This window comes from Propithecus coquereli, unplaced genomic scaffold (genome assembly GCF_000956105.1).
Source record: "Propithecus coquereli isolate 6110/MARCELLA unplaced genomic scaffold, Pcoq_1.0 Scaffold63, whole genome shotgun sequence".
Taxonomy (NCBI): domain Eukaryota; kingdom Metazoa; phylum Chordata; class Mammalia; order Primates; family Indriidae; genus Propithecus; species Propithecus coquereli.
The window spans coordinates 3,049,813-3,073,872 of record NW_012152285.1 but is presented as its reverse complement, the minus strand read 5'-3'; the positions used below and the strand labels follow the sequence as shown (position 1 = coordinate 3,073,872).

The following is a 24,060-nucleotide window of genomic DNA, read 5'->3' as shown; positions in this document are numbered from 1 at the left end:
GCTACCCCTCAATTTTCTTTATTGCCTTAAGTTAACATTTAGAGGTACTATTTCTGATACTGTATGTCACAAGACTATGATTTCTTGGATTTCTTTTTTTTAATTTACTGAACTGCCTGTTAGAGATTTCTTTCTTTATAAGATTCACTCCCTTTCTGATGCTTACTAAGTCTGAGAAAAAATAAATTAAAAAAAATTCATTCCTTTGTGGAGCCAGAAGTTTATGAGAAACGAGAGAGGGAATATCAGATAGTAAGAGGCATGCATCATGGTTTAATGAAAACTAAACCAGGGCTTTTGACTCTAGGCAGACGTGGATTTGGATGCTAGCTTTGCCAGTCACCAGCAATGGGGCCAGTGGATGTTGAGCAAATTGCTTGAGTTGTTTGAATCTTAATTTCCTCATCTGTAAAACGAGGGTAAGAATGCTCATTTTACAGGTTTGTTATGGGATCATGCCCCAAAGTCCCTAGCACACTGTAGGTGTGGACTAAAATGGTAGTGGTTATTATTGGGGCTTCCTCTCTAGAAGGAAACAGGTATTAGAAAAGTGGTTATGTTTTTCTGTTATTTTCTTTTATGGTTTACCATTCCAGAGGATTTGTAGATAGAAATGAGGACAATCTAGACTAAGAACCTCATTTTATTGTTCAGTTAAATTCAGTTGTCTAAACTTGTTCATTTTCATCTTTTCTCCTCATTGCTTTTCCAGCTGTGGAGCATGTTAAAAACAAAATACATTACTGGAGGCGGGGTAATCCTAGCACTGTAATCCTAGCACTCTTGGGAGGCCGAGGCGGACGGATTGTTTGAGCTCAGGAGTTCGAGACCAGCCAGAGCAAGAGTGAGACCTCATCTCTACTAAAAAATACAAAGAAATTATCTGGACAACTGAAAATACATAGAAAAAATTAGCCGAGCATGGTGGCACATGCCTGTAGTCCCAGCTACTCGGGAGGCTGAGGCAGAAAGATCGCTTGAGCCCAGGAGTTTGAGGTTGCTGTGAGCTAGGCTGACGCCAGGGCACTCACTCTAGCCCGGGCAACAAAGCGAGACTCTGTCTCAAAAAAAAAAAAAAAAATACATTACTGGAAAATTTTCTCTATCCAGACCTTGTGGAAATGAATTAGTCCGATGAGACAGTTCTTTCCCCAGAGAATAGAGGCTTTACATTTATTTCCTTCTCATTAAAAATCTTTTTATCATTAAAATATTCTAAATGTTTAAAAAAATATAGAGAATAATGCAATGAACCCATACATACCCAACTCCTAGTTTTATCAAATATTAATATTTTGATGTGTTTGCTTTATATTAGTTTATTTTAGAAAATAAGTATCACATTTTCAGTGGATTGTAAATTCAGGGACCTTGCTGTTTCGATCATTGCTCTGTCATGCTTAGGGTGGTGCCTTGTGAGTGGCAGGCTCAGATAAACACAGTCCATCTTCTCCCTTCCTCCCCAGATGTAACAATAACACAGACAGCTATTGAGCAGGGAGAAATATCCTGCTAAACTTAGCTGGTGATACGTATGTCATTTAAATAAGGACCGCCCTCAAGGAACTCTTAATGCCGTAACTCTTAATAAGGTAGGACAAATGAATTTAGAAGTAGCTGCTGTTGGAACCAGAGCATTCTCCCTACATTTGCAGAGCCACTGAGTGGCTAGTTATCAGAAGTAGCCATTGGAATGAACTTCAAGAAGCAGAGATGGGGCAGGGCTTTCCAGGCCGACAGAGCTGTTGAACTAGAACTCAGCAGTGGGAACAGTGTTCCCAGAGAACTCTGTTATCGGAGGGAAGTATCAAGAGACGAATATAGTAGTCAGAGAACAGGACTGTTGAGCCTTTACAGGTTGAGCATCCCAAAATCCAAAAATCTGAAATCTGAAATGCTCCAAAATCTGAAATTTTTAAGCGCAAACATGACATCACAAGTGGAAAATTCTACACCTGACCTCGTGTGACAGGTTGCAGTTAAAACACACTCAAAACTTTGTTGTATGCACAAAATTATTAAAAATACTGTCTAAAATTACCTTCAGGTTCTGTGTATAAGGTATATATGAAACAAGTGAATTTCATGTTTAGACTTGTATCCCATCCCCAAGATAATTCATTATGTATGTGCAAATATTCCAAAATCAGAAAAAAAATCTGAAGTCTAAAACACATCTGGTCCCAAGCATTTCAGATAAAAGATACTTAGCCTGTACTGCATGTGACCAGTAGTACTAGGCTTTTAATTAATGGAACAGAATAGCATAGTAGATGAAAAGCTGATATTCTGGAAGCAGACCGTCCTGGATTAAAGTTTAGTTTCCTCTTTTTCTGGCTATGTGGCCTGGAGTAAATCACAAGCTCTCTGAGCTTCAGTTCTGATGTTAGGGGTGTTCCTACTTTGGCTACTGAGAGGTTAAGAGCATGGAACTGATTCTTGCCTAGGCATTCCATTCTGTCCTCCCCCTGCCCCCCCTTTGCTCCTCCCCCTTACCACTGTACCTGGCTAATTTTTTAATTTTTGTAGAGATGGGGTCTCACTCTGTTGCCCAGGCTGGCCTCAGACTTCTGGCCTCAAGGGATCCTCCTGCCTTGGCCTCCAAAAGTGCTGGGATTACAGGCCTGAGCCACTATGGTTGGCTTCCATTCTGTCTTAAGAGGTCCTCCTGCCTATGGAAATTTGAAATAGGCAGCTAAATGATGAGAAACTTAATACTATTTGGTTTCTCACAAATGTATAAAGTGGCTTCATTTACGTGAGGTTGCGCACAAAGTGACACAATACAAAGTGAACTCACCTTGCCTGCCCAATCTGCACTTTTTCCAGTATCCTGTGAAAAAGCCCACCATCCTCTTGGTCATTAAGACAGAACCAGGGAGTCCTCCATAATTCCTCTTACCCTTGTATCCCTCCAGTCACCAAAGCAAGTTCATTTTACCTCTTTTATCTCTTGTTTTCATTTGCATTCTCCAGCCGCCATCACTTCCTACCTGGTTTTTGGCTACAGCTATCCTTAGTGCTTTTCCTTGTCCTGTCCTCTGAACTGTGAGGGTGATTGTGTTAGTCCACCCTTAAGACATGTCTGTGGCTCTGTGGCCCTCAGGAGAAGGCCTGAGAGCCCTGGGCGGACACCCGGTCTCTGTCGGCCATCCCTTGTCATGCCCTCATCTGCGTTCTGCCTACTTAGGGTGAGTGTCTAACCCCTCTTTCACTCATCTGATTTGTTCTCATCTTCCTAGACTCGGCTCTTGGCTGTTTTCAGAGTGAACACTCTTGAGAACATGGCCTGTGTTGTTAAAAATCTCCTTCTTCTTAGTGCCTGGCATGGTGTCTGACACATAGGAGGCTCTCAAAAAGATTAGTAGAATAGAAATTGCTAAGAAATGACTTTTCTGTCTTCACGTAGCCAGGAGGACTGAAGCTGGCTGACAGAAGCGTTCTCTCTCACCACCTTTTTGTCTCCAGCAGTTCAGCATCTGCTCAACAGCCCAGCTGTGATGGGAGAGAAGCATACGGTTGACTTGAAAGATGCAGTTGGGATGTGATTATGTGTTTGAAATACATTTACCCCCCCTCCCCCATATTGAATAGCAGTAATAACACCTTCTGTTTGTATTTATTTGCATTCTCCTTGAGTGCTTCCACAGACATGATCTCATCTGGTGTGTGTCACTAGCAGCCTGAGTGCTCGATGGAGGATGTGATTATCTCTGTTTTGTAGATGCACAAAGGGAGATAAAAAGGAGTGAAGACATTTGCACTTAGTGAGTTGTTAGTGGTGAAAGAGAGCAGACTTCAAGCCCAAGTACCCTGCTCTTTCTTGTCCTCTTTTATAATCAGCAGAACTGGGTTATATCAAATTGATATTTTTACATTTAATCATCGAAAAGGAAAATTGGCGGCAATAGTTGTGCTGGAAAAGTTTTGGGTGTGTTAACTTTGCATGCAGGTATTCTTTTTTAAAATTTATTTTTTTTATTTGTACAAATTAATAGGGTACATGTGAAATTTTGTTACATGTATATAATGCATAGGGATCAAATCGGTATTTAGGGTGTCCATCACCCGGGTACAGTACATTTTTAAATGTAGTCACCCTACTCTGCTATCAGACATTGACTTTATTTCTTATATCTTACTATGTGTTTGTACCCTTTAGGCCACTTCTCTTCATCCTCCCCCTCCTCCCCAGGGTATTCTTTTTAACTGTTAATTTCCCTAATCCTCCAGTTCTGGTCTGTGGTATGCAAGTGAATGCAGTGTGTGTTACCTCTCACTGGTTTCACTTGGGTGAAATAGCTCAAGCCCATGAAAGTGTTCTGAGGCCCACTCTGGACAGAGATGAGGGATTTGTTCCATTCACTTAAATCAGTTTGGGAACATTATTGACTTCAAGCTATCTTCCCAGTTTATAAACTAATAAAGTAACAATAATAAAATCTTAGTACTTCTTAAGTTGTATACTTCCCTTTCTGTTAACTCTTTTAAAAATGCAATGGTTTCTTCCATTCTAATATTTGGGAGTCTTTGCATTAACCTATGTAGGATAAGAAAATGGCTTACCAGCACTCAACAACCATATTCTTAGTTTCCAGGAATTTCTAAATTTTGAAAATTGCAGCCTCTGAAGTGGGCCTTTATGGAGAAACTACATGTTTTATTAAATTCTATGCTCTTAGCGGCAAAGATGAAGGCAGAGTGAGGTTGAAAATACAAGGGCAGAAATAATCAGGACACAACCAAGATATACAGACAACTCTCCAGGTTTGGATGGTAGCTTTTTTGTTATGTTTTGGCAGTCATTCTATTGATCATGTGAAAATCTGTATAGTTTTGTTCTATCAGTCCTCATTTTTCTTGACTGTTTTAGCATTTGGTTCTTGGGTTATTCCAGTTCCCTCGCCCCCCACCCCTAGGAAACGTCTCTTCTCTTGGTTTCCATTATGCAATAGAGTGGTATTCTGAGTCTCTCTGCTCTTGGCTGCTTCTGCCACCATCACCTTATCACTTGTACACATCGATGATTTTCACTGTTTTTGTTTTCTCATGGCATTTGTAGAGGTATATTTTTCATTCCTGGATATTTCTCCTTATTTGTTCTGCTGTCTTCCTAAACTCAATAGCTTAAACACAAATTGACCTTAGAATGTTTGTAACAGGAAAAGACTTTCAAGATCCTTTGCTTCATTGCTTCATGTTAGACTTAGGTAAGCTACGGTTCAGGGAGGTGATGTGGTTTGCATAATTTCACAGTCACTCATTTGGTAAAATCATGCTAGAAACAAGGTTCTGGATACTGAGCACCTCTCAGAGCCTCTGTGGACTTACCCCTCTACTGACTCCTGATGGTCTCCTGTCCCTTTTACATTTTTTTAAAATTTTTAAATAAAAAAATTTTTATTAAATATGGAACACTTCATCAATTTGCGTGTCATCCTTGCACAGGGGCCATGCTAATCTTCTCTGTATCGTTTCAATTTTAGTATATGTGCTGCTGAAGTGAGCACTCTCCTGTCCCTTTTATTGTTCCCTGGACAAAGAACTTCAGAGATATTCCACCTTCCCTTTTTGCCACTTTCCCACACATGTCAAATATCCAGCCATTCACCAAGACCTGCCAATTTTTTCTGTGATTTTTAAAATGCTACTTTTTAGTAATTTAAAAAATTTGCCAACAGTAAAATTCCCTTTTTAGGGGTACATAGTTCTCTCTTAGTCATATGGGCTGCTATAACAAGAATACTATGGCTGGATGGCTTCAACAACAAACATTTATTTCTCAGAGTCCTGCAGGCTGGAAGTCTGAGATCAGAGTGCCAGCCAGCGTGGTCGGCTTCTGGTGAGGGCTGTCTCCTTCTGGTTCAAATCCAGGAGCGAGAGAGATCATTTCCCTCTTGTCCTGTCTCTTCTTATTAGGGGACTAATCCCATTATGGGGGCTTCATCATCCTCATGACCTAATGACCTCCCAAAGGCCCCATCTCCAAATACCATCACACTGGGGATCAAGGTTTTAACGTGGATTTTGGGGGGATGACAAACATTGAGTGCATAACAAGTTCTGTGAATTTTAACGCATGCATTGATTTATATAACCACCACTACAAACAGCATACGAACAATTTCATCATCCTCAGATTCCCTGGTGCTGCCTATTTGTAGTCAAACCCTCCCTCCCCCTGAACTCCTGGCAACACTGATCTATTCTCTGTCTTTGTAGTTTTGCCTTTTCCAGAATATCACATGAGTGGCATTATACAGACTTTGAGACTAGCTATTTTCACTTAGCATAATGCATTTGCAGTTCATCCGTGTTGTTGTTTGTATCATTGATTTGTCCTTATTATTGGTTTGTTTACCTATACACCCATTGCATTCCTACCAACAAAGTGTGAGATTCCTAGTTGATTTGAATCTTGGCCAGCATTTGATATTGCCCGTTTTTAAAGTTCAGCTATTCTAATAGGTGTGCAGTGGCATCTCACTACACTTTTTTTTTTTTTTTTTGAGACAGAGTCTCGCTTTGTTGCCCTGGCTAGAGTGATTACACTTTTGATTTGTATTTCCATAATTATTAATGATGTTGAACATCTTTTCATGTGCTCATTTGCCATTCATATATCTTCTGCCCATTATGGTTTTGGTTATACTTGTCGCCATTATCATAACCCTATTCTAGGTGGTTATCATCCCTTGCTTTTTGATATCTGCATTGTTGCCCACCTAGCATATTCCAAGGTCACGGCACTAGGTAGGCACTTTATACACATAATCTCATTTTACCATTACAAAATCCTTGTGAGGTTAGTAGTGTTTTCTGTTTTTATGGTAGAGAAATAAACACCCCGTGTTCAAAAGATACTGAGTGCCTACCACATCCTATGAGCCAGTTATTGTATGTATTTGCTAGTTCCATGACTTTGGGCAAGTCATTTAGCTTCTATAAGTCAATTTCCTTTTCTGTTAAATAGGGATCTGTATTGCAGTATACTATCTCAGGGTTGTTAAGTGAGGGGTTTTAAGGAAGAATGCAGGAAACATGGTGAGCAGAAGTTCTGTCCTGTGGTGTAGATTGAGAAGATGTTAGCAGTGGATGCTTCTGTTCTTTTCAAACACCGCATACCATTCTGAAGTGGTTTTCTGCCCCTCACTGCTAAATTGCCCCTTGAGGGGCTTCTACTCCACCTTGGATCATGTATCAGAACAGGCACAAGATTCAGCCGTTCTCTTTTAAGAAACATGGTCCTCTGTGTAGCTCACTGATGGATTAGATCAGTTAGTCAAGAGATGGGATTGGACTAATTTTGCAGAGCAGACTTACAATGCTGCAGTTGCTACCACTTCTTCGTTCCTCCCCTAAATGCAGAAAGGGCTGGTTACTGTAGAGGTTACTGGTAGCCAACCTGGGTGCTCTGTTCCTAAGTGCACATTACATGTGTTAAATACCTAATCTTAGGTATGGTGAAAGGGGTACTATTGAGGAAGCTTATTTCTCATAACAATGATGTATGTAGTGTTGCTGGAATTTTTGTTCTTGTTGTTATACATTAGTCATTTAATCAAATTTCTTTCTTTATTGGCCAAATAATTGGGGATGATTTCCAGGAAACTAGAAATACTTTGAAGAGATGCTGCCATTTGAAATGAATGCTTAAGATGTTCTAAAGTCAGTGACAGAAAAGTTAAGTGAACCAAATTTTTTGAGTCCATTCCAGCTACAATGTTTGTGTAAAAAATTTCTAATGTTTACAAATACCATAAAGGGTTGATCTTATTGGCAAGGTTATTGTGTTTAGTATAGTCCAGAATGAGCAGAATGAGGAAGTTCTCATATTAGTAAAAAAAAAAACAAAAAAACAAAAAAACAAAAAAAAAATCATGATACAAGTATGGTCTTTTAAAAATCATTGAATCGTCCATTGTGAAGTATGTGATGCTTTGGAAGGAAGAATACATTTAAAATCAGCCCCGCCCTCCTTTTTTTCCTGCTAGTTAATCTTAGCTAGTTTCTCTTACTCTTTTCATTGTCAAGCATATATCTGATGCTTATTATACGACAGGTGCATTTTATGTATTAGTCTCTTTAATCCTCACAGTAACCCTTTGAAGTCAAAGATATCCCCATTTTACAGAGGGAAATGTCTTGCTGGAGAGGCCATTTGACCTGCCCAGTGTAACCCAGTAAGGAGGTGGTGTTGAGCCCTGGTCCTCAGTCTGAGTCTTGTGCTCTCATCAGTGGTCACTCTGCTTTAGTCTGATTGTGACAGAAGCGTGACAGCTGCCATCCGCTATCACCAGGAAAGCCAGCATACCTCCCCCCAATATGCCGTCCATTTCCTTCATGGGGAGTGTTTCCAGGAGCGAAGGTCAACACTTGCCTACCACAAGCCCTGGCATTAGGTAGTTTTATTTTGTCCAGAAGGCCCACTGTGGAAAGAGCATGAACTTTGAAGATAGAGGTGAGGTTCAGGTGGTGTCCCCACGGTTTTATTTTATTGCCTGTGTAATTTTGGCCAAATTACTTAAATTCCAAGAGCCTAAGTTTCTTTAACTGTAAAATACCTGGTAGAGATGTAGGGAGAATTAGAAATAATGTAGTAGAATAATTAACAAGTGCTTAGCACATTGTAGGTACGTAGTAATTGGTAGCTACTGTTGTCACCATTGCAGGGCTTCTGGTTGGTCTTGGAGGACTGAAGAAGCTGCCCAGAGCAGTGATCAAGAATATGGACTCTGGAATAAACTGCTTGGGTTCAAATCCTGGTTCTACCACTTGCCAGCTATGTGACTGCACAACTTAATTCCTTCCTGTACCTCAGTTTCCTCCAACATGGGTATAATAACAGTTCCTACTTCATAGGGATAAATGATTTTAAACAGACAAATAAATTAGCTGGGCATGGTGGCGCACAGCTATAGTCCTAGCTACTCAGGAGGCTGAGGCCGGAGGATCACTTGAGCCTAGGAATTTGAGGTTGCAGTGAGCTATGATCAGGCTACTGTACTCCAGCCTGGGTGACAAAGTGAGACCCTGTCTTTTAAAAAAGAAAAATATAGGAGAGACAAATGAGAATGGTTAAGAAGTTGAGTTAAAATGACCCCATTTTGGTCATCTGGCATCACTGTTTCTTTCTGTGATATATGAGCCTTCTTGAAATTTATAATAACATTTCTTCTTTCCTCCTGTCCAAATTGAGTTTCTCATTATTTGTATTTAATACCAATAGAAACATTTCCTATCTCATATTTTACTAGAAATACAGATTAAATCTTAAAAATTACTATTGCTACCTAAGAAATTGGATTAACTAAATCTATAAAGGATATATTTTTATATAGAAAATACTTAAGAATTTTTTGCTATAAAATCAGGTATAACAATTTTATCTTACAGGTGAAAATATAAAAAACATAACCAGCTTTTTGTTAAAAAAAAAATACCACTATTTCAAGGAAGTGATTTGACCCTCCTGCTTTAATCTTGAATTTGGCTGTTGCATGTGAATTATATTTTCCCCCCTTCAAGATGACAGCAATAAGGTGGGACTATAGTATATCAATCTACCAGGAAGAAAACAGTCTTTGAATTTACTGTACATCTAGAAATCAAATTTGACTTATACTCTTGGGCAGTGTGTGGTGGTGGCTGGGTTTGCATCATTATTCCGAAGTCCGTACTGATGTCCTGTGACTAATATGTTCCAGCTGTCTGGGTCACTGCTTTGGAGTACTATTTATTTGCAGTTGTGATGCTGCAAATAGGAAAAGCTTTCCCTTTTGTTGGTTGAAAGCTGTCCTGGTAATTAGCAAAACAAGCATGCCTCTCATTTGAAGAGAGATTGGAAAGGCGGCTAAAGAGTCAGTTGTACACAACCACTTTGGAAAACAATTTGGCATTACTTAGAGGAGTTGAACATGTGCAATCCCAAGCCCAGCTCTCCTCCTAGGTATATAGCCTGGAGAAACTCTTGCATGTGTACCAGGGGACAAGCACTAGCATGTAAATGGCAGCATTATTCAAAATAGCAAAAAACTGAAAAATCCCCAGAGAATCCTCCACAGTAGAATAGAGCCGTAAATTGTGGGTGTGTTCACACGACAAGAACTGTGTAGTGGTGAAAAAATGAATGAACTACAGTCACATGAGTCAACAGAGATGAATCTCAAAATCAAAATCTCAAAATCAAAATCTTCTCTTCCTCTTAAGAGAAGAGGCAAGTCTTAAAAACACATACAAAATGGTTTCATTTATATTAGGCTTAAACCCAGCAAACTGCAACAATACACTGATAATACATTATATGGCAAAACCATAGGAGTGAAGGAGTGATGAACTCAAAATTCAGGCTGACGGCGAATGTCTGTGGGGTGGTGGTGGTGATGAATGAGTTGGGGGTGTAGTCAGGAAGGACACGCAGGGCTTCCGAAAAAAGACAAAAAACAAATGCCAACTGGGTATTAGGTACATGGGATTTATTTCATTATTCTTTAAGCTGACACTATGTTATTATATTAGTTATCATCACATAACAAATTACCTCAAAACTTAGTGACTTAAAACAATAATACACATTTATTATCTCACACAGTTTCTGAGTGTGGGTCAGGAATTTGGGAGCAGCTTAGCTGGGTGGTTCTGACTTGGGGTCTCTTATGAGGTTGCGGTCAAGATGTCAACTGAAGCAGCTGCCCTCTCTCTGGGAGCTCGACTGGGGCTGAAGAATCTGCGCCCAGCATGGCTCAGGCACGTGGCCATTGCCAGGAGGCCTCCGTGCTTCACCACGTGTACCTCTGCAGAATTTCTTGAGTGTGTCCTTGGGTCCTAATAGCCATCTTCCCTTCCAAGACAGACAGAGATGGAAAGGCCACAGAGTCTTTGGACCTAGCCTTTGAAGTCTCACTCTGTCCTTTCAGCAGAACTGTGGTGGTTGCACATGCCAGCCCTATCCAGTGTGGGAGGGGACTGCACAAACTCTTGAGTACTCAGAGGCAGGGGTCATGGGGCCATCTTGGAGTCTGGCTATTACAGTTGGGTACCCTTAAATATACATTTCACAATATAAATCTTTTAGACACAAACTGAATTGGTAAGCTCATTTTCTTAGTAATGATGTAAGCATCCATTTAAATGAAAATTTTTGTAATTACTGAATGTATTACCAGTCAATATGGGGACAAATTTCAGTAACCAAGTAGCTGAGTGGCCTGAGCCTGCCTGACAGGAGTGTGCCTGAGGCAGGGGAGTGGTGGGAAGGGCCCTGAGGAAAGGGACCACAGTGATACTTGTACCGGGATAGATGCCTGGACTTTGTTCTGCCTGTACCCAGATCTGGCAAAAATCTGAAACTCTTGATTTTGAAGAGAATTCTCCAGACCAAGGGCTATTGTGATATTAAAATCCCTGCCAGCCGTATACTTTCTCCCAGGACCGTCTTTAATGAGAAAGGAGAGTGCTCCCCTTGCTCCCCACCACCACATCCAAGAGTGTGTCTGGAAGGACCTAGGCAAGTAAGGATAGGAGTTTTAGCTTAAAAGTTCATGCAATGACTGCATTCTCTATTATATATTTGTTTTAGTATTCACTTTTAAATTATTGTTTCATTTGCTTAACATTACCTCACCAAAATCTTTGAGTAAAATCGATGTTTCTGGAAGGTATGTCATGCTTTCCCCCTTAGTCCTCTGTAGCTCTTGGCACAACTTTCTAGTGAGTATTCCTGGGGACCCAAGTGCTCCAGTTTGTGAGTCAGTGAGTCATAGTGTCTCTCCTTTGTGGACTCCAACGTCCTGTGAACAGGTGTTCCAACCCTCAGGTGAGGAAGCAGCCAGGAGAGGTTCTCTCAATTTTTAATCAAGCTAACAAATGGAGGAGGCAAGCCTAAAGGTCAGGAGCAGGGGGTCCCTGACTGGCTTTCCTCAGGCTTTTGTATGCCAGTACTTGCCCTGTTACTCATGGATACATCTAACCCTGCATGTGTACAATTTTGGTGACTAGCAGATAAAGAGCCACTTTAGGCCATCACAGACATCACATTCTCCCCAGCTACAGTTTCGATGCTCCTTCCATCTTTATTGGTGGAGCTGTGTGTGTGCCATTATATCCTAGTGTATTTTGCATTTTATAGAAATGAAAGGAAAATCCTCAACAGCAAGCAATAGCTGCTCTTTGTTAGGGCAAGGATAAAAATCACCAGGGGTGTAATGTGATGTTTATTTTACTTCAGTTTGCCAACAGTGTGCTTTTTTGAGGAAGAAGGGAGAAGTGAAGTATGTATATATAAAATGCCAAAAATACAGTAAGGATTATTATGTCTACAAGAGAAGTATAATTACTAATAGTAATTATAGTAATTGGTAATAACGATTATAGTATTAATGGCACTATTAAGAATGATTATGAATATATACTTTGAGGGAACAAACTGAATTGCAGCACCCACCCCCTTCATGTGAATGTGTCATTTGGCTGTTTGGCTCTGGGGTTGGTTTTAAGGAAAGCATCATGTTGGGAGGGTAGGAGGGTGGGGACGTCTGGTACAGGGAAATAAGCCCTGAGCCTGGGGTTGGAAGACAAGTAGGAGTTTCGTCTCTGGTGTTTCCTAGTTGAATATTCTTGTCATACATCATCTCTGACACCTAGCTGCCTTCTCTGGAAAATGGGATCAGTAAGCTCTGCTTATCTCACAGGGCTGTGGGGAGGATCAAACATAATGCCAAAGTGGAAGGTATGTGATAGCCATAGGAATATGACTTTTAGACCACGATGCCACTTTGCTGTAGAGCACATATGTGTTGTAGTCCAGTGTACTATAGATTAGATCTGATTACCTTTGCCTGGAAGGACTTGAGGTTTGGCACTTGTGGTGTGGTTCCAAGAGTGTACATGGATACCTTCTAAGTGTCCTCTCAGAAAGCCAAGGTCAGAGTGCAGCTCAACTCATGGAAGCTCCAGTTTTTATTTGAGTGGATATTTGGGCTAATTCACTGCCCTGAAATTGCTGTGAATTAAGAGAAAGTTACTGAGGCAAACCTTGAGCCGTAAGATGAAGACCTATATTACGTATACATATATCAAACCATCATGTTATACACCCTAAATAAAACAATTTTTGTTTGTTAATCATACCTCAATAAAGCTGGAAAAAAAAATAGAAACTTCCTGAGGGGTTCTTTTGTTCCAGAAGTTTCTAGAGTGGGTGGGCTGACAGTTGTTCCCAGCTTTCAATATGCGATGGGGGATGATTTTTTTTTTCACTTTTTTCCTTGTTAAAAAAATTGTTATAGCAATATTTTAATTTAGAAGCTTGTCATAGATTAAGCACATTTTCTCAACTGAAATGGCATTAACTTAATAAAAATTCTTGGTGATAACATGTTGTTTTGCTTATTCTTGCAGGGTGAAGGCAGCATGAACGGTCCCTGGATGTGCCTTTGGGCATATTTAGCCATTTGTTTTTGATTAGGAGAAGGAAGAAGGCCATCACTTGGAAGGTGAGTAAAGATTTCTATGCAGCTTTTTGTTATAAAAAATTTTCAAACTTACTGAAGAGTTAAAAAAATGTACAGTAGCTCCTATATATCCACTACCTAGATTTAACAGTTGTTAGCATTTTGCCACATTTTGTGTTTGTAGGTAGGTTTGTACATTTTTTTCTGAAACATGCGAAAGTAAGTTGCAGACATCATGATATTTTTTCCTAGATTCTTAAAAATAAGGATATTCTCCCCTAATTAAACAGTTACACTTTTCTATTAAAGAGTGTAACTTTGACTTACGCTCCCTTCATAGTTGATGGAAATAAAGTCATACTAAAAAAATTTTTAAACAGTGATTTATTTTGTGGATAGATAAGCAATATGAATTAGTTTGATATGAGAAACTTCTGAATATAAAGGCATGGAATTTGCACTACACATGTGCCCTAAGAGGGAGGAATTAACTGTGCTTCCTTCATTCCCTCCCCCTCTCCTTCCCCATGGTTGATGTTTTATGGTTAGGTTAGTGGATCTGACTACCACCTTTGCCTTCTTCCTGATCAGCATTCAGAAATAGCCCAATATCTGTGCTCTAATGTGATCAAGGGTCTTAATTGATTTTTAAAACCTAATCTTGTAGAAGAATGTGGAAAAGAATATGAGTGGTAATAGGAAGTTGAAGTTAATATATTAAAGTCAACATTAGAGAGATTAAAAATGATTTCCAGCCCCGTAATTTGACTACTAGAATTGAAACTTTATATAAAATCTCAAAGATGTGTTCAGCTGTGATTATAGTTGTAGGTCATTACACATGATAGCCAATTACACAATCAGTTATCTGTGATTCTTGTAGGGTGGCTGGCTACTGACTGTTCTATGTTCCAATCTCAGTTACAATTTATTTACGGTATCTTCCTCATGTGGTCCCTGTGTATCTAAGCATTTTTTTTTATAGATGTTTATGAATGAGAGCTGTCCATTTAGGATATATTTTAAAAGAAGTCTATTTAAGCAAGCCATAGAAAGGAGCAGTGGCTTCTTAAACTCTCATTTCTGATTTAGAACGAAAGGTTAGTGATGGTAGTAAAGGTTCTTTGAAAAACACTGACATTCAGAAGGAGCTGTGTTTGGAATCATAGGTAGCTCTGAATGGTCTAGTTTGCTTTTTTGCTCTTTGGCCTCTGTTCATGCTTTGAAAAGATGAGAAAGGTGAAAGGGGCTTTGAAGGATGAATGAAGGGAAGGCATATGCAGCCCTGACTAGCCCTAGACCACTTAGATACAGGTAATTTTTTATAACTTTCTATTTAAGTGAAACATACATGACAGAAAATACATGTAAAGTGTTTAGTTCGATATAATTCACAAACTGAATACATCTAGGTCACCAGCACCCAGATTAAGAAACGGAACATTGCCAACACAGTCTCATGCCTTCTTCTAAGGCACTGCAGTTGACTTTTGAACAATTCAGGGGTTCCTCCATGCAATTGAGTACGACTTTCACTCCCTCGAAACTTATCTAATAGCCTACTATTGACTAGAAGCTTTACTGATAACATAGTCAACACATATCTACATATATTTTGTGCATTCATGATATACCTATTTTTTATTAATTTTTTCTGTATTTCTAGGCTATGTGGTTTGTCCGAGTTTTTTCAAATTGTTGCAAATCTCCAGAAAATTTTCCAATGTATTTATTGAAAGATATCTTCATATAAGTGGTCCCTCACAATTCAACCCTATGTTGTTCAAAGGTCAACTGTATCCTGTTCTGTGGATGACTGCTGTCTTGACTTCTAGCATCATAAATTAGTTTTGCCTGTTTCTTTGTGTGTGTGCGTGCGTGCGTGTGTGCGTTATGTAATATATAATGCAAATTGTACTTTTTTGTGTCTGGCTTCTCTCATTCGATAATGTATTAGAGATTCCTCTATGTTGTTACATACAGTTATAGGTTATTCATCTTCATTGCCATAGAGCATTCCATTGTGTCAATATGACTATTTATTTATTCTACTAGATGTGAGTAATTTTTTGGGTTTACCCATCCAGGGCACCCTCCACCAGAAATAGCGATTAAATAAGTTTTATGGTTACAGTGGAGGTAGTCCCAGGTCATGCCCAACTTCTGCTGTGATGTGAAGAAGGGATCCAGACGGGAGATAGAAGATTGAGACACAGTTGGGAGCTATGTGTGTGGTTTCTTCAATCCTGTAATAATTCCTGCTGCTCTTCCTATGACTGACCATGTCCCTTTTCACTTTGTTCCCTGCTGGCACGTTTTCTATATCCTCTTCTCTGCCATGACCGTGCAAACGACAGGCAGTCAATGAATATTTAAAGTTCATTAGGTGTTGATATTATTAATAAGTGTTAGGTGAGGAGCAAAGAATTGCAAGCTGTGAGCTTGCTCTTGAGGGGCCTGTGTTGTAGTTATGGATTCACAGGTCTGGACATGGGCCACATCCCTGGAGGCCACTTGTACTGTAGAATTCAGGGATGTACATTCAAATGCTTATGTGGGCCAGGCTGTATCATGACTGAAATTAACTCAGTAAGGAGTGGTGGGCACTGTGGAGAATGAGTACGTAGCCCCTGCCCAAATTTTGACCCAGTAAAACTTGTCTGGCTAGACTCAGCAAGTCTGCCAATTTCCAAACTTTAGGTGTTCTTCAGGAGATTTGGATGTTTTTATGGGCAAATTCTTTTTTCGTAAATAAAGTTTTATTCAAAACCAATCATGCTCATTTGTTTACATATCATGCTGTAACAGCAGAGTTGAATAGTTGCAAAAGAAACTTGGGTTGAGTCGTTACAACAGTTACCATTTGGCCCACAAAGCCTAAATTATTTACCATTTGTCCCTTTACAAAAAAGTTTACCAACTCCTGCTTTGCTTCATAAAAGCAAGGACATAGTAATCATAACCTTTATAGTCATGTAATAATCTGACTTCACTAAATTTAGTGTTAATGTTTTCATTAATCCAACAAATATTTACAGAGTGCTCATTGTATTTCAGGCATAAAATGGTGATAATCAGATATGGTTCTTGTTCTTGTGGGATTTAAAAGAGGCTCCTATGAACTTGACTTTCCATTGTAGAATTGTGCTTTCTATAAATCAAAAGTGTAATGTGGAAACAGAATTGCCCAATCCTCAATTTAAAACTAATATGTTGGCTGCCTTTATTAACCATGTAATGTAATGGTTACTTCGGTATGAGAAGTATGCAGTGTGACATATGCACAAATTACTGCAGTTTTAAAGGTCCTAACTGTTTAGGTGTGGTAACACCAAAGTGTTTGAAGGCAGCCACATCTGAAGAAGGGCCAGTGAGCTTTGAAGTGTTTAACAGACCAAGCCGAGCAGACAGCCAATCTTATGCTACTGTAATCAAGCTCAACAGAAACGACAGCAAACCAAGATAATAGAGTTTGGAATGTAGTAGAACAAATGAATCTCTCTCTGTTGGTATGCTTATCTGTTTGCTTATTCGAAGTTGTAAAAGTTTGTTTCTTAATAGGAGGCTATAGGGGCATTGTAGTAAACATAGAAAATACAGTTGTTTTTACATTTCTTTAGAAAATCTGAAACTTGTTTTTAACGTCTTTTTAACCCAGTTAGCATTTTCATATGTGCTCATGTATGTTTTATGGGTGGACACTTGGGCTGGGAGTAAACTGCTCATTCACCACCCTGACAGTACTCAGACTAATACAAAGGAAACACAGTCAGTTGTATCATTGAGCCATCAGAAGCCACAATGGCTGGATTTGCCTTCTTTCAGACTGAGAGGTCTTTTAGGAAGTGAGATTGAATGTTGGGTGTTGTAGTTGCAGTTGTTTAGCTGTGTGCAATAATTCAAAGACGTGAAAGTTCAGGAAGCCCTGGTCGTGTTTATACGTGGACTCAGGAGCTATTGGACATCAAAGGTAGTGCTAATTGCCACCTTTTGAGGCAGTGATCTAGGTGACTAACAGTGCTTTCTTCTGAAATGTTAGGCTCCTGGAGAAACCACAGACAAGGAATGTTAGCTGGTATAATGACTAGTTTAATGAATGTAATTAAAACTCCAAACTGGTTTGTTTTATTGCCAAAATTAATAAAGTTAAGGTGTAGTTGATTTTCTTTAGGAGGAGGAAGAAATGATTTATATCCATTCATGTCTCGTACTTCCTGGGTTTGAAATGTCTTAAAAAATTCAATCCTGTTCTTCATTTTAGTAATTCTATATAGTTTAGATTTAGAGGGAAAATGAGAATTGAGAAGACTGAGAAAATAAATATCATAGTTGTTTTCCTTAGAAAGTTGGAAACCGGAGGCCTAACTCCTTGGGTTAAAAATAAAGTTTTCTGAACCAACTTTGATGATAGGCCAAATCACTTGTTCCGTGGCATGAGGAAAAAAATGGATCTTCTGTTCTACGTAATATGGAGTCATCTTGTCAAGAACTCCAGCCTCAGGAGTGTTGATTTGATAAGACTAACTAATTGAAATTTATTTTTTCAGTCTCTCAAGCTGTATTTTCAGAAAGGGGAAAAGTACTGAAGTGCAGATAAATATAGCTTGATAGAACAAAAAGTGTCTTAGAATATTAGGGTGATTCTCCTGGTTGCAAGTGACAGAAAATCCAATTCAAACTATCTTAAGTGAAAAAATATATGGACTTAAGTAATTGCAAGTCTTGGTGTGGATCTGTGTTCAGGAGGGGCTAGATTGGGGATCCAAATAAGGTCACGAGGGTCCCTCTTGGCACATGTTCTTGGGCTTCGGATGGAGACTTCCAGCAGCTTCAGGTGCACATCATTGTGGTGATCATTAAGATTCTGCTCAGACAACATGTGCCTGGGTGCTGGACCAGTCACTGTGGCCAGGGACATTGGCCTGTTCTGATTGGATTGCCAGGTCACCCCAGAGCCTGAGGTTAGCACATCTTCAGCTGAAGATGAAGCATTAAGTTGAAGACAGGTGGAATTGGTTCTCTCCAGAGGGAAATCAGGATACCAGGAGGGTCACTACCTGTTGTGATGCTGGGAGGCACACTGTTATTATAATAATAATTATTAATGTATCTTTTTATGGTTTGCAAAGCATTTTCAGGTATATTCTCTTTTTTGACCTGAAAGATGTATCTGGGAGGCAGGATAAAGAAGTGATTAGTGAGATTCTGGTGCCAGACTGGGTTCAATTATTAGCTTGTGTGAGCTTCTGACAAATTTCTTAACCTCTCTTTCCTCAAATGTATAATGGAGATAAAGGTATTTACCTTTGGGTTCAAAGAAGGATCAAATTAGTGGATATTTGCAGGGCACTTAGCACAGTTCCTCATGCATGCTAGCCTCTGTTTCCCTTGTTTCTGTTGTTAACCTTTAAAACGGCCCTGCCAGTAGAGGAGCGTGTCCTTTTCGTTTCCCTGTCCTCACACTTGCTTCTGTGTTATGATTGTGGCGCATTCGGGTTAATAATAAATCAAGGAAGCAGAGAGGGAAAAACCACTACAAAGTAGGCCTGCTTGAGGAAGGTAGCCAAGTGTACGAGAAGGGCCGTGTTTCTGTATATTCTATTTGAAAGTTGATCGATCCTGAGCTGCCTGCATGGAGAGTGCCCCCCGCCGAATATTTACAAGGAAAGCCACACTGGCATTGCTCCATTCTGGTGGGCACATGCTTGGGACAGTCAGTGATATCCAGGGTTGGCCCTCACTTGGGAAATGTTTTCTGATTGCTCAGTCAGATCCAGTATTTTGAGCTATAGAGGAAACAAACATTTTCGTGGTCAGGAGGTGATTTGCATGTGTCAGTATGGTGTGAGGACATAATTACTGACTGAGAGGTTCAGACCGTTGCAGAGTGCTGCTCTCAAGGCCATTAGCCAGTTCTGTCTACAAATAGACTCTATTTTCCTCATTAAGAATGTTTTCCCACAATTGTTGAGAATGTTTTGTGGGAAAATTATTCAAATGACTTAATGAAGGAGGTTTTTTTTCTTGAGACTGAGACGTTGGTATGGTCCAGACATCTAGGGAGGGTCCTGTTGCTTTCTGAGGACAACGACAATGATTTCTTTGTATTTACTGTGGACTCAAGACACTGGAAGCTTGGAGTATCACTGTGGGTAATCCATGATACATCCCAAAAATATGCAGCTATGAAAGGAAGGAAAAACTTAGCAGAAAACATAATTTTGGCTCTCCCTGCAGTGCTTTTGAGGAAAAGTGGTGCTTGCTATTCAGTATTCCCAAAGCTTGCCACATGGCTGGACCCACCCGCTTCACTGCCTGCCACACTCTGCCCTGAGGTGGCTGTGTCCTCCGCCACGGCCAGGTGCCTGCTGTGTGGGAGGTGCTCAGGTATTTTTGAGTGAACTATGCCTGTGTGTTCATTTTCAGTTTCTTTTGACAAATTGTTTACCGTGTAGATGTCCTCAAGAATTTCTCCTCCGAGTCTTACATTACCTTCTTCTTGAGCACACCTCATTGTTTTTGTTGTTTTAGATGGAGGTGGTGGTGTTTGAGTATTGATTCCAACACCTGGTTTTACAATGATATTTTAATTCCAAATAACAGCACCTATTCAGAGAGTAGAGGGATTAATTACTAATTCTTTAGAAACAACCCTAAATTTGCCAAATATTTGTGGGAATCATAATAGGTTCTTAGATTTAATCTCACTTATACTTTGTTCTCAGCTCCCTGGGAGACTTTTGCTTTGATGAGTAGTCTGGGATTGAATATTAATAGTTTCTTCATTGCCTTTAACCTGACTGCATTTTATATCTGAGAAAACAGGGTCAACCTTATTTCCTGTAATGTCAGCAAGAAGGTAATAACATTATTATTCGTTATGTGATAGGCACCACCCTGAGTTCTTCTGAGTTGATTATCTTATTTATTCTCAACAACTGTGATGATTATTCTGTAAATCGAGGCACAGCCAGGGTATGGCTGAGTGGCCACAGGCGTGCTCCTAGTCACAAACTGTTGACTGGCAGGGGTCAGTGTTCAGGCCAGGGGCCCTCATTAGAATCACCCTGAGGAATTTAAAAGCACTTTCTGCCCAGTTACATAACTCCCCGCCCCTTAAATTCTTGTTTGCTTGGTCTAGGGCCTCAGGTGAAGTTACTGTGTATTCAGGATTGAGAATGTTTGAACTAGAGCAGTGGTGGTTAAAATCCAGTCCCTGGGATGGTGGTGTCAGGTAACTTATTAGAAGAGGAAATTCTTAGGTCCCATGCAGACCTACTGAATTGAAACCCTGGGGGTCGGGGCTAGCAATCAGTGGTTTAACAAACCATCCAGGTGATTCTTTTTTTTAAATTGTACTAAACACACAACATAAAATTTACCATCTTAACCATTTTTAAGTGTAGAGTTCAGTGGTGTTAATCATATTTACATTGTTGTGCAACAGATTTCTAGAACTTTTTCACCTTGCAAATCTGAAACTCCATACCCATTAAACAACTCTCCTTTCTCCCTCCCCCCAGTCCCTGTTAAGCACTATCCTACTTTCTGTTTCTATGATTTTGACTACTTCGAATACCTCCTATAAGTGGATTTCTATGCAGGCTCCAGTTTGAGAACCACTGAGCTCTAAACTCAGTTTGGCTCCTCTGCCTTTAGACTCCCGCCCACATCGTTAATGTCAACCATGTTGTCAATCCCAAACGCCCCCTGTGCATCCAGTGCTCTTGCTAGTGCTGCCTCTGCCACCTTGTTATTTTGTGTCACTTTGATCAAGTTAACTTAGTTTCTCTGAGCTGGTTTCCTCTTTCTAAAGCTGGTGACCTAACTTGCAGACTTGTGGTAAATGTTAAATCATTAGACACTTGTGAAAGTAATTTGTAAGTTGTCAGGTGTTATACTAAAGAAATATTAGGCAAAGATTGTAATAGTCATCTCTGTTATCATTTTAGGTTTTGTTTTTATTGCAGTCATTTGTCTGTGTTTTGTAAATGGTTATATAGTTCCACAGGGCGTCTTATGAAAAGCTCGAGTCCCCATTGTGCGTGGTTCTCTTCCTCCTCGCCCATTTATCTGGAATTTATCTTATGCTATGCAAACAGGATTCACAGGTGCACTGTATAATAGTATAATTTGTTTACTTTAACTTTCCTGCACACAAATTTTGTTTTCCTTGGATTTACTAATTGTCTTGTTTTTTAAAAATTTTCTGTGCCCTTACTAGTATAACTACAACCACCCTTCCGTGTAAATCTCCTCTTAATACCTTAAGACACAGCCGGTATTTTATCAATTACATCTTTTTGGAGAAATCTCACCCTGAGTCTTGTGCTTCGCTCCAGTCCAGACTTCTTGCTTTCCGGGCCTGCTGTGCACCACATGTTGGGACTCTGTTCAGTACCATTCTGGGAATTTCTTATATCTCGCACCTATATTGGCTTACCTGTTTCCCTTATTCCATATTCTTTTCTTTCCTGGTTTACTCCCTTATTTTGGCAGAGCACATGTTCTGGAAGCATCTTAACAAATTGCACATGGGAGGTAAGACTTTTCAGTTGTTATATATTTGAGGATATCACATTGACATTTAACGTATAGTGTGGCAGCAGGTTGGAATTCACCAAGCTGTGGAATGGAGAAGGCATTGTTCTTCATCTTCTGGCATCTAGTGCTGATGGTCAGATTTTTTCTTTCTTCTCTTGGGTTCATAGTTCTTTTATCTTCAGTGTTCTTAAATTTCATGACATTATTCTTTGGTGGGGGTCTATTTTCATTACTTGGAAACGTACATCCTTCATTTGTAGAAATTTTCTTAAAGTCTGTCATTATTGATTTTCCCCCTCTGTTTTCTCTGTTCTTTCCTTCTGGAATTCCTGTTAGATGTTGACTTACTTGTCCTATTGTTATTGAAAGTTTGGTACTTGTCCCCGAGGCTGAATCAGTGAGAACAAAGAACGAGGAGAAGTGGTTTGAGGAAGATGAAAGAAAATTTTATTAATTTGCTGGCAAATGAGGAGAGCGGCAGACTAGCGTATCAAAAGACCACCATCCTGACTTTAAGAAGAAAAACAGCACTTTTTAAAGGGGAGTTTTTTAGTGGTTGGCCTCCAGTCTATGTGACCAGTGTCACATGTCATGGCTTTGGGCTATTGTTCAAGTATAGTTGGTTGTTTCAGTTGACCTTATCTCCTGGTGAACATCTTGTGACCTTTGCAACAATTCTGTTGAGCCATCCTCTGTGGTTTAAGATGGTAGAAAACAAACAGCAAAGAACATTTTCCTGCCCCTTTGATTACTGACCTCAGGCAGGAATGCAGGTTTTAATTCCCAAAAAGGGTGGGGGTTTTAAAGAGACAAACCATAAAACATTTTGCCCTTTTTCAGACCTTTACCTCTGTTACACTATGACTGTCTTGTCTTTTATTTTTCACCTCTGCATTTAAGCTATATTCTTAGGATATTTCCTAAATTTATCTTCTGATCCTATTACATTTTTCATGTTATCGTATTTTTATTTTCTGGCAGTTCTTTTTTATTGTTGCTGTTCTCCACATGCTTTTGTTTTATAGACTCCTGTTATTTCATGATAGTATTTTTTCTTAGCTCTCTGAGGAGGTTAATGATTTTTTTTCTTTTTGAATCTTTTTTATTCTGCATAATTTTGTTTCTTTTAAGTTGCTTTTTTTCCTGTTTGTTTCTGTCTTTCAGGTTAGGTGCTTTATTTGTTTGAATGTCTATTCATGATTAAGAATTGAGCTTCAAAAATTGGAAGAACTGGGTTCTTTGAGCCTGTTAAGTTGGTATCATCTGTCTGATTTATAGCTTTAAAAAGCTTAACATTTTAATCTTTGTCCATGTGGATTTATGCCTTTGAAAAGAAATGTGTTGTTGTGTTAGGGTTTTAGGAGGGAGAGGAGCTAAATGTGTGTGTTTGTCCACTGTCTTTAATTGGAAGTCAATATATAAGTCTTGAAAAAAAAATCCAGGTCAAGATTTGTAGCGCTGGCATTTGCTCAGGCACATACCTGCGGTGGAAAGCATTAGCTTGGTGTTCTTTTATTTTTTGAGGCATGATATATATTTAGATGGTCTCAGCAGAGATCTTGGCTTTCTTGTTAACTCTGCAGCAGCTGCCTCGTTTTCTCCTCTAAAGGCTTTTATTTCAGGTGCTAAAATACCAATAAATTTATAAATGATAATTAGGCCTTGTATTAAAAAATAAGAATTCTAGGAAAAAAATCCTTATTGATGTTTCTAAAGGGAATTTTCCGAGGGTAAGCATATAACCTTAGATTAAAATGCAGCTGACATGTTAAGTCTTCTTACATGAAAAGCTGAATAATAGGCTTTAATGCCATTTGTCCTTGACCACCCACAAAGGACATTTCTGCCAGCTAAAGAGATTGGACATAAATATGACAAAGGGGGTGGGGCTGTATTTGTGATTTTGATCCCTAGTAAATGCTTCAACAAAGCATTCAAGCTCAGACTGTCAGAGAGTAGATAGAAAACTATTGTTAGCCTTTCTGACAGCAGGTCTCTGCAAAAATTAGGCTGTTATTTTTTAGGAGGGCAGAGTAGTTCTTTTTGTATAGGCTAACTGACCTTG

The 24,060-nt window shown here is 39.4% G+C and overlaps 1 protein-coding gene across 2 annotated transcripts in view; it reads left to right on the top strand.

Moving 5' to 3' along the window:
* SGMS1 (sphingomyelin synthase 1) overlaps positions 1-24,060 on the top strand; it is a 278,456-nt gene that overhangs the window by 19,109 nt on the left and 235,287 nt on the right. For both annotated transcript variants that reach the window (XM_012659756.1, XM_012659757.1), the window contains exon 2: positions 13,399-13,493. The gene's annotated coding sequence lies outside the window, so the exon portion shown is untranslated. The remainder of the gene's footprint in view (positions 1-13,398; positions 13,494-24,060) is intronic.